This window comes from Benincasa hispida, chromosome 11 (genome assembly GCF_027475165.1).
Source record: "Benincasa hispida cultivar pf3 chromosome 11, pf3_genome.v1.1, whole genome shotgun sequence".
Classification (NCBI taxonomy): Eukaryota; Viridiplantae; Streptophyta; class Magnoliopsida; order Cucurbitales; family Cucurbitaceae; genus Benincasa; species Benincasa hispida.
In genome coordinates, this window is record NC_143488.1 from 47,552,783 (window position 1) to 47,563,832 (window position 11,050).

Below are 11,050 nucleotides of genomic sequence, written 5' to 3' on the forward strand. Positions count from 1 at the left end.
ACTACAAGGAATTTTTAGCTGAAAGTTTAAGGTAAGAAAGTTAATCAATTCTAAACAAGTTTGTAGAAGGAAGTTTATTGAAAAGAGCTCTGGATTTTGAGTTATGAATTTTTAAATTTATAATAGGGAATCGGTGCATAAGAAGACAACTGTTTGGGATGAATAAACAACCAGTTCACCGTGGGAGTTATAGCGAGATATGGGGATGAGGATCTCGCTTATAGAGGAAATCTCGCTGATCTCACTCTAGTGAATCTTGTCGATCTCACTCTAGAAGGAAATCTCGCTAGGAATTAGGTTGAGTATCGCAGTAAGGTGAGTATCGATAGGATGAAAGTTTGCCAGGAAAAGCTTGATCTCGCTCTAGAGGATCTCGTTGGTATCGCTCTAGAGGATCTCGCTGGTACTGCTCTAGAGGATCTCGCTGATATCGCTCTAGAGGATCTCATTGACCTCGCTCATGGGGATCTCGCCAGTAAAGCTATCTTTGTTGATGAAAGTTCCTTTAATAAATGAATTAATTGAGGTATTTTACTAAGAATTCTAAGTAGTTTAACCGCGAATTATTTCCTTTCAGGCCAAGAAGAGCTAGGAGAGGTGTATAAACCATTAAGAGCTTGACGAGCGGTGAGTGACTAAGTGAATTAATGTCTCTAGTACTTATACATATAAAATCAAGTAAGTTACAGTGACATTAGTGATGAATTTATACTTTCTCAAGCAACAAGTAGATGGGGAATAACTTAACGCATGTTCCTCGGCTTGTATATGTGTAGCACAGGCCAAGGTATGTCATGTAGTCATTACAATAGTTAAGTTCTAATGTTAAAATATGCTTCCTAGAGGAAGGCTATGAGAGAATGAGTTCTTGTGTAGATGATAGGCAAAAAAACTTAACTTGATGATACAAAATACCCCGGTACCGAAGGACATTTGAGAAGGTACCTAACCAACTTGATATCGAAGGACATTTGAGAAGGTGTCTTAGTAGCTCGATACTGAAGGACAGGTTTGAGAAGGTATCTGAGCAGAAGTACCTAAGGTATGATGGTACTTAGTATGGCCACGTGCATGTAGGCAGTTCTGAATGAGAGGCCGAAGTATGTGTTTCTTGGTCGGTAATAAACGTTGGGAGCTAGAGCATTTAGGCTTGTTCTCAACTAGGGAATAATGATGTTTGATGATATCTAAAAATGGTTTAAAGCTACATTTAGAGACAATTACTTGAAACCCTTATTAATATATTTACATGTTTATAGTAATGTAATACATAATGTTATACGATTTTATAGTCACTCACTGGGCTTTAAGCTCACGAAATTTTCGTGTTTTCCCTTCTCAGGTAGCAGTCAGATTCCTCCGAGTTGATCCTGCTGCTGTTTGCCACCTAAAGACTCGGCTTATTAAGAAGACTTGGGTTGATGATCTCTTTATGTACACATGTTTTGAGAGAGACTAGGACTTTATTAGAGATGTTTGGGCCCATCTGTGAATGTTTCTCCCCTTAGATGTCATATCATGGCTGTGTGCATGTGTTTATATAATATTTTGTAAAATCTTAAAGAGGCATACCATATGTATACATTATTAATGTTTATCAGGTTGGCATTTAGATCAGAGGGCTAAGATGGTAGGTGCTGGCAGCAGGGCTAGTAACTACCGCGGTCATATCCTCTTTTAGATTCAAAGGGTAATCTGGGAGGGGGTGTGACAATCATGGAGTCCCTGATGGGAATGTTCGGACAACCGTTCGCACAGCTTAGGCACGACGCTTTGAAGTACATCTTCAATTCACGCCTGAAGAAGGGAACATGAACATCTGTTCGAGAATATGTTCTCAATTTGATGGTCTACTTCAACATGGCGGAGATGAAGGGATCGAGCATCAATGAGGCCAGCCAGGTTAGCATAACTCTGGAGTCGTTACCAGAAAGCTCCTTTCACTTCGTAAGTAACGCTATTTTGAACAGGGTTGATTACAACCTTACAACTCTACTCAATGAGTTGCAGACTTTCCAATCTTTGCTGAAAAGCAAGGAAAAGAAGGTTGGTGAGGAAAATGTTGCCTCATCTTTCAAAAAGTTCCATAAAGGTTCGACCTCAGGAACTAAGGCTACACATTCTACTTTCGGCACCAGCAAGTGGAAGAAGAAGAAGAGTCGTAAGGGGAAGGTGCTTGCTAACCCACAACCTGCTGCTCCACGGAGTTGGTAACCAGTGAGGGTTAATAAAGGAAATGGTTTTCATTGCAACCAGAACGGGCACTAGAAGCAAAACTTCCCACATTATTTGGCTGAGAAGAAGAAGGCCAAACAAGGTAAATATGATTTACTGGTTTTGGAAACTTGTTTAGTGGAGAATGATGATTCTGTTTGGATTATTGACTCTAGGGCCACTAACCATGTTTGTTTTTCATTTCAGAAAATTAGTTTCTAGTGGTAGCTTGGTGCTGGTGAGATAATGATGCGAGTTTGAACCGGGCACGTCGTCTCAACTGTGGTAGTGGGAGATCTCCGATTGAATTTATAGAATAGATTTATCATTTTGAATGATGTGTATGTAGTTTTGGAATTAAAGAGAAACTTAATTTCTGTAAAGTCATTGCTTGAATGTAATTATTTGATACATTTTTCAATAAATAAAGTGTTTATTTTGAAAAATGGTGTTAATATATGTTAAACTAAACTGAAAATAATTTGTATATGCTAAGGCTGTTAGCAACAAATTCCCTCCATAACATAGAGATGTTTAAAACTGCCGTAACTCAACATAAATGACTTAAAGTTTCTCATAAAGAAAATGCCCAACTTTGACACCTATGTTTAGGGCACATTAATCTCAATAGGATTGAGAGGTTGGTGAAGAATGGACTTCTAAACGAGTTAGAAAAAAATTCTTTACCTGTGTGCGAGTCATGCCTTGAAGGCAAAATGAATAAAAGACATTTTACTAGAAAAGGTTATAGGGCTAAAAGCCTTTAGAGTTAGTGCATTCAGACCTTTGTGGTCCGATGAATGTGCGAGCCAGGGGAGACTATGGATATTTTATCACTTTTACTGATGATTATTCAAGGTATGAGTACGTTTATTTAATGCAACATAAGTATGAGTCCTTTGAAAACCTCAAAGAGTTCAAAGTTGAAGTCATTAGGTAAAACAATTAAAATGCTTCGATCTGATCGAGGTGGAGAGTTTTTAGATTATTAGTTCCAGAACTATATGATAGAACATAGAATAGTTTCCCAACTCTCAGCACCTGGTTCACCTCAACAAAATGGTGTAACAGAGAGGATAAATCGAACCCTATTGGACATGGTTTGGTCGATGATGAGTTACACATCCTTACCTGACTTGTTTTGAGGTTTGCGGTAGAGACTACAGCTTATATACTGAACTATGTTCCCTCCAAGAGTGTTGCCAGAACACCTTTGGAGTTGTGGAATGGTCGTAAAGCTAGTTTTCGTGATTTTCATATCTGGGGTTGCCCAACACGTGCTTGAGGCTTATCGTAAGAAACTCGAACCATGTTTGAGGTTATGCCTATTTTTAGGCTACCTAAAGGGACACGAGGGGGTTACTTTTATGATTCTAAAGAAAACAAAGTGTTTGTATTGAAAAATGTTACTTTTCTTGAGAAGGATCATATAAGGGAGCAAAGACCTAGAAGCAAAATCGTGTTGAATGAGCTTTCCAAAGAAACTACTGAATCTTCAACAAAAGTTGTTGAAGAGCCTACTACCTCAACAAGAGTTGTTGACTAGGTTCATCTATTAGGTCAAATCCACCTCAAGTGTTGAGGGAACCTCAACATAGTGGAAGAGTTGGGAACCCACTTATTCGCTATATGGATTTAACTTAAATCCTAGCTATGGTAGCTGATGGCGAGGTTGAGGATCCGTTATCTTACAAGAAGGCAATGGAAGATGTTGACAGAGATGAATGGGTCAAAGCCATGGATCTCGAAATGGAGTCTATGTACTTCAGTTCAGTTTGGGATCTTGTAGATCAATCTGATGGGGTTAAACCAATAGATTGTAAATGAATCTACAAGAGAAAACGGGGTGCTGATGGGAAGATGCAAACCTTCAAGGCTAGACTGATGGCAAAGGGTTATACCAGGTAAAGGGAGTCGACTATGAGGAGACTTTCTCGCCTGTTGCCATGTTAAAGTCTATTCGCATCCTCCTATCCATTGCCTCATAATATGACTATGAGATATGGCAAATGGATGTCAAGACTGTTTTTCTGAATGGCAATCTTGAGGAGACCATTTATATAGTGCAGCCCGAGGGATTCTTAGTCCAAGGTCAAAAGCAAAAGGTTTGCAAGTTAAATTGGTCCATTTATGGACTGAAACAGGCATCTCGATCTTGGAACATAAGGTTTGATAATACTATCAAATCTTATGGCTTTGACCAAAACGTTGATGAACCTTGTGTCTACAAGAAAATCATCAATAATTCAGTAGTTTTCCTAGTGTTATATATAGATGATATCATACTCATCAGGAATGACATATGCTTACTGACTTCTGTTAAGAACTGGCTGGTGACCCAATTCCAAATGAAAGAATTGGGAGAGATTTAGTTTGTTTTTGGGATTTAGATCTTTTGGGATCGAAAGAACAAAATGCTAGCACTATCTCAAGCATTGTACATTGACAAAATGTTGATCAAGTACTTGATGCAGAACTCCAAGAGGGGCCTATTGCCTTTTAGGCACTAAGTTACATTGTCTAAGGAACAGTGTCCTAAGACACCTCAAGAGGTTAAAGAAATGAGACGGATCCCCTGTGATCTGTTGTAGGCAATTTGATGTATGCGATATTATGTACTAGACCTGACATCTGCTACGTTGTAGGGATAGTTAGTAGGGATTCTCGGAAGTCAACTTCAGAATCAGTGTTCACTCTTAACGAAGGAGCTGTAGTTTGATGAAGTACCAAGCAAGGGTGCATCGCGGACTTCACCATGGACGTCGAGTATATAGCGGCTTGTGAAACTACTAAGGAAGCCGTTTGACTCAGGAAATTCTTGACTGATCTGGAAGTTGTTCTAGACATTTCTAAGCCTATCACCCTTTATTATGATAATAGTGGTGCTGTGACAAATTCCTGTGAGCCTCGGAGTCATAAGCGCGGCAAGCACCTTGAGCGGAAATACCATATCATCCGAGAGATTGTGCATCGAGGGGACGTGATTGTCACGAAGATAGCTTCGGAGCACAACATTATTGATTCGTTTACGAAGGCCCTCACAACTATAGTGTTTTAGGGTCATCTATAGAGTATGCGTCTATGAGACAGACCACGGCTGGACTAGGGAAAGTGGGAGATCTTGTAGTGGGCGTTTGTGCCTTAGTTTTTTGTTTTGTGTACTTGTAATTTGATTATCTTGTACACCCCACTAGTTTAGGACAAGTAGGAGATTGTTGGGGTTGATGCCTTAAATCTTGTAGGGTTCTATAGTTTGTAAATACTTGTATGAAAAAATATTATGTGATTTATAATATATGATATTTTATCACATTGTCTATGAAATATTTGATATTTTAGTTGCATTAACCACAAACCAATAAACTAAGATCCATAGTTATCGTTGTAACTTAAATATGTATGTGGGGATATACAAGTGGATCATGTTTAAGTGATAACCTAAATGGTTTGTAGCATATGGATAGGGTTGGGTAACTTATCTTGGTGACACTATGAGTACGACCTGCTTTGTAGGTGTTACAAATGTTATAAAGTGCTACAAATAATTTGATCATGATCATTCATGTATTAGACACGCGAGAAAGGATATTCTATACAAAGAAGTTTGTATAAGATCGGACCATGAAATGCTTAGTCTTGATAATAACGTTGTTCATAATTAAAACTTTCATTTCACTAGGATGACCATAGGTAACATGATCTTAATCCTGAGTGAGTTGTGAACTTCTACCTATGAGGTGGTCCTTTGATTTGCAAGAGTGAGAGTGGCCAGATCGCCGACTCAACAAGCCTACCATTTTAGGGATTTGTCTGATTGAGGAGCTGGGAACTCAACTACACAAGATGGAATTCACTCCTTCCCTAGAGTAGAGGTAATTAGATAAATTGCTCCCTTAAGGGCTGATTCTAAATCTTGAACAATGTGGCGCAACACTTTCTCTTGGCTCGAGAGGGGTTCAGTCATAATAGGATTATGATCTATTGTTCACTAGAGGAATGGTGGATAATGTGATTAAAGAGTTTAATCAATTATTCACGTACTGTTGGAGCTTCAAACTATAGGTCCATAAAGTCCCCTTGGTAGCTCAATAGATTTAAGTTGAGTATCAGTTTTTGGGTTAATTTGAAATGTTCAAATTAATAAGAGGGAATTTAATTATATATGATATAATTAAATTAATTCAATTATATATGATATAATTGATATAGTGTATTTGATACATTATTGTTTAATTGGAGGAACTAAATATTTGAATATGACTCAAATATATTTTTTATGAATTAGATTTATAGTTATTAAATTTAATATAAATATGATTTACATTAAATGTCATAAAATAGAGAAAAAGAACTATGGTTTATATATTGTATATGATGTAATATTAAAACTATAGGTTATAAATATAATATGATAAGTTAGTTATCATATTTATTGATTATATGATAATTAACTTCTTTTCTCCATAACCACCCTTAGCGGGTAGTTACATAATTTTATAGCAAATTGGGATAAATAATTTTTTTTATTTATTCTAAGACAAGACGAGATATCAGATATACTATCGAGTTACTACACGATAGCTTCAGAGACTATATGATAGCCTTGTTATCTAAACGATCGAGCAATTTGTCTATGTGATAGACTTTGCCATCCACTCCATCGTCTTCCTCTTCAAACTCTAAATCTTCCCTCTAACTAAAATAAGCCAGAGCCCACCACTCTTGGATTATTACACCGAGAATACCAAGGTAACCTAGTGGTAATATTCAGTTGCTGCTTGTTGCTGTTCGAGGGTGTTCGAGTTGTTCACTGTGTTCGTGAACAAATTTGATCAAGGGATTTACTTGAAGAAGGGTTCTTCAAAGGTATAATCTCTTATCCTTTGTTTTTATTTCAAAAGCATGGTGTAATTTAATTTTTATGCATAATCTATTTTGTGTGACTGTAAATATATGAGTTCATTCACAATGGAATTTGGACGATCCGCTTCCGTGTAAAGGTTCTCTATAAACGGAGTTCCTTCATGGTCAAGATTGTCTTGCTCTAGTGAAGGAGGATTTGACTACTCTTCGGTAGCATTTATTCTAACTCACTAAAGTATCGTTGCAAATAAATAAAAAAATACGGGTACTTTATTACTTTTACTAAAATTGGATACAAATGCAATTTACTTATAGAATTTGTTTATGTTTCAGCATGTTCAACTCGATTATACAACTCTTAGCTTTCGAAAAATTCAATGGAGAAGGTTATTCGAATTGGAAGTCACATAAACACAATACTAGTAGTTGATGATTTAAGATTTGTTTTAACGGAGGAACGTCCTCCTCTTCCCAATCCTAACGCAACTCGAAATGTTCGGGATATCCATGACAGATGGGTCCAGATGCCAGAGCGTATATTGTAGCAAGCATATTTGATGTGCTTACCAAAAAGCATGAAACCATGGTCACTACAAAAGAGATCATGTAGTCCTTGCAAGGGATGTTTGGACAACCATCCTCATTAGCAGGACACGATGCTGTTAAATACATTTATAATTCATGTATAAAGGAAGAGACCTCTGTTAGTGAACATGTCCTGGACATGATGGTCCACTTCAATATAGCGGAGGCAAATGGGGCTGTCATAGATGAGAAGAGCTAAGTTAGTATGATAATGGAATATCTCCCGAAGAGTTTTCTAACTTTTCGTACAAATGTTGTAATGAATAAAATTAATTACAACTTGACAACTCTTCTTAATGAACTCCATACTTACCAATCTTTAATGAAAAATAAGGAAGGGGAAGGAAATTTTGTTTCCTAAAAGTAATTTAAGAAGGGTGCTTCATCTAGTTCAAGGCCCTCTAAAAAGAAGTCTGGATCTTCGAATGATAAGAGTATCCAGATGAAGAAAAAGGGAAAAAGGGAAGAATTAGTCTCCTGCCAATAAAAGTAAGAAGAAAGTTGCAAAAGGAAAATATTTCCATTGTAACGTCGGCGAACATTGGAAATGTAATTGCCCAAAGTATTTTGCAGAAAAAAAAGCTGAGAAGGCAAATCAAGGTAATTCGATTTACTTGTAATAGAAACATGTTTATAGCTTAACTTGGATACTGGATTCAGGCGCCGCTAATCATATTTGCACTTTCTTACAGGAAACTAGTTCCTGGAAGAAACTATCAGAAAATGAAATGACTTTTAAGGTGGGAACAGACGAAGTCATTTAAGCAGAAGCAGTAGGAGATATCAAGTTATTTTTTAGAGACTCCTATATTTTACTTGAAAATGTATATTATGTACCTAAACTGAAAAGGAACTTAATCTTTTTATCTTGTTTGCTGGAACATATGTATAAAGTCACTTTTGACATAAATGAAGTGTTCATTAGTTTAAAAGGTATTAAAATGTGCACAACTAAACTTGAAAATAACTTGTATGTGTTAAAACCAACTGACGCAAAAACCATTTTAAATATAGAGATGTTTAAGACGACAGAAACTCAAATAAGAAAAGAAATATTTCTCCTAACGCCTATCTTTGGCACTTTAGATTTGGTCACATAAATTTTAATAGGATTGAAAGATTGGTAAAGAATGGTCAACTAAAAGATCTTTTTCAGAAAAAGGTCTTAGAGCCAAAGAACCTCTAGAACTTATACATTTAAACATTTGTGGTCCGATAAATATCAAAGCTCAAGGAGGATCTGAATATTATGTCAATTTCATTGATGACTATTCCATATATGGCTATGTTTACCTAATGCATCAAAAGTTTGAGAATCTTGAAAAGTTCAACGAGTATTAGACTGAGGTTGATAACTTATTAATTAAAAGGATAAAAACACTTTGATCAGATCGAGGTGGTGAGTATATAGATTTACAATTCCAAAATTATTTAGTAGAACATGGAATTCAATTTCAACTCACAGCACCTGGTACACCACAGTAGAATAGTGTAGTAGAAAGGAGAAATCGAACCTTGTTAGACATGGTTCGTCCAATAATGAGTTATGCCCAGTTACCTCAGTTCTTTTGGAGGTATACAGTACAAGTTGCTGTACATATACTAAACATGGTTCCCTCAAAAAGTATTTCAGAAACACCATATGAGCTATGAAGAGGACGTAAAGGTAGTTTACGTCACTTCAGAATCTGAGGATGCCCGACACACGTGTTGGTACAAAATCCTAAGAAGTTGGAGCGATGTTAAAAATATGGCTATTTGTAGGATACCCTAAAGAAACAAAAGGTGGGTTATTTTATGATCCTTAAGAAGATAAGGTATTTAAACCGAAAAATGCTACATTCTTAGAAAAGGATCACATAAGAAGTCATCAACCTCGCAGTAAACTGGTATTAGATGAAATGTCCAAAGAATCTAAAGATAAATTAACAAGAGTTGTTGATCAAACTGGTTCTTCAACAAGAGTTGTTGCTCCATAACATCCTTTTCATGAGATGAGAATGCCCTGACGTAGTGGGAGGGTTGTTCAACAGTTTGATCGCTATATGGGTTTAGTAGAAACTCATGTCATCATACCTGATGATGGCTTAGAGGATCCATTAACCTTTAAACAGGCAATGGAAGATGTAGATAAAGATCGATGGACTGAAGCCATGGACCTAGAAATGGAGTCAATGTACTTCAATTCTGTTTGGGAACTTATAGATCAACTAGATGGGGTCAAACCTATTGGTTGTAAGTGAATCTACAAGAGAAAACGAGACCAAACTGGTAAGGTGTAGACCTATAAAGCCAGACTCATGGAAAAAGATTTTACTTGAAGAGAGAGGTAGACTATGAAGAAACCTTCTCTTCTATTGCCATGATTAAATAGATTAGAATACATTTATCCATTGCTACCTTCTATGATTATGAAATTTGGAAAATGGATGCCAAGACTGTTGGGAATGTCCTAAAACTCGTAGTTTGTAAATGTTAACTATTTATCAATAAAAAAATTATTGAGTTTTTCATTCAATAAATAGTTATTGATACTGTATTATGCTATAAAAATCCAACAAACGAATCCATGGCTATAATTTGAATACTTTAACTTTATGTGGAGACATAAAAGTGGATCAAGTTTTAGTATATAGCCAAAATGGTCTATAAGTATATGGGTGAGATTGGGTACCTCATCCTTATGACACTATTGAATGCAACCCACTTTGTATACTGATACAAACGATGTGATCCCAAAATAATTCATGTGGAGACATGCGAGTGGAGGCATTCTATGCAATGAGTTTGCATCGGACCGGACCTCAAAAATAGTCATTTTACTTAATAATGATCGTTTACTGTTAAAACTGACTTTTTCAAATTTGATGACTAGAGTAACTCGATCTTAATCCCGAGTTTACTATGAACTCCTGTTTATTCGAGATTATCCTTTGATCTGCATAGGTGAGACTAGTTCAACAACACTGCTCAATAAGCCTCCCATTTTGGGGATAAGATCGGATAGATAACTAAGAATATAGTCCTGCAAGATAGAATTCGCTCTTACCCGACTTAGGGTTAACATATAGGTTTTTCTCTTAAGTACTGATTCCTAGTCTTGAACAACGGGGCCCCATCCTTTCATGATCGAAAGGGTCATGGTTTGTTTGGACTATAAAACAATTGTTCAATAAAGGCTCAATGAGAGCTTAAGGAGCAAGATGTATTTACAGGATTAAAACGGTAGTTTTGACCTAGTTGTAAATACGAACAACCTGTGAAGGATTGACTTACTGATTATGGTTAAAGTGGACAGAAATATATCTCTAGTGAGAAGAGTGCAACTATCAAGCTATAGCAGTGTATCTCGATAGTTAACGATTATTGATTAATTCGATCTAAAGAG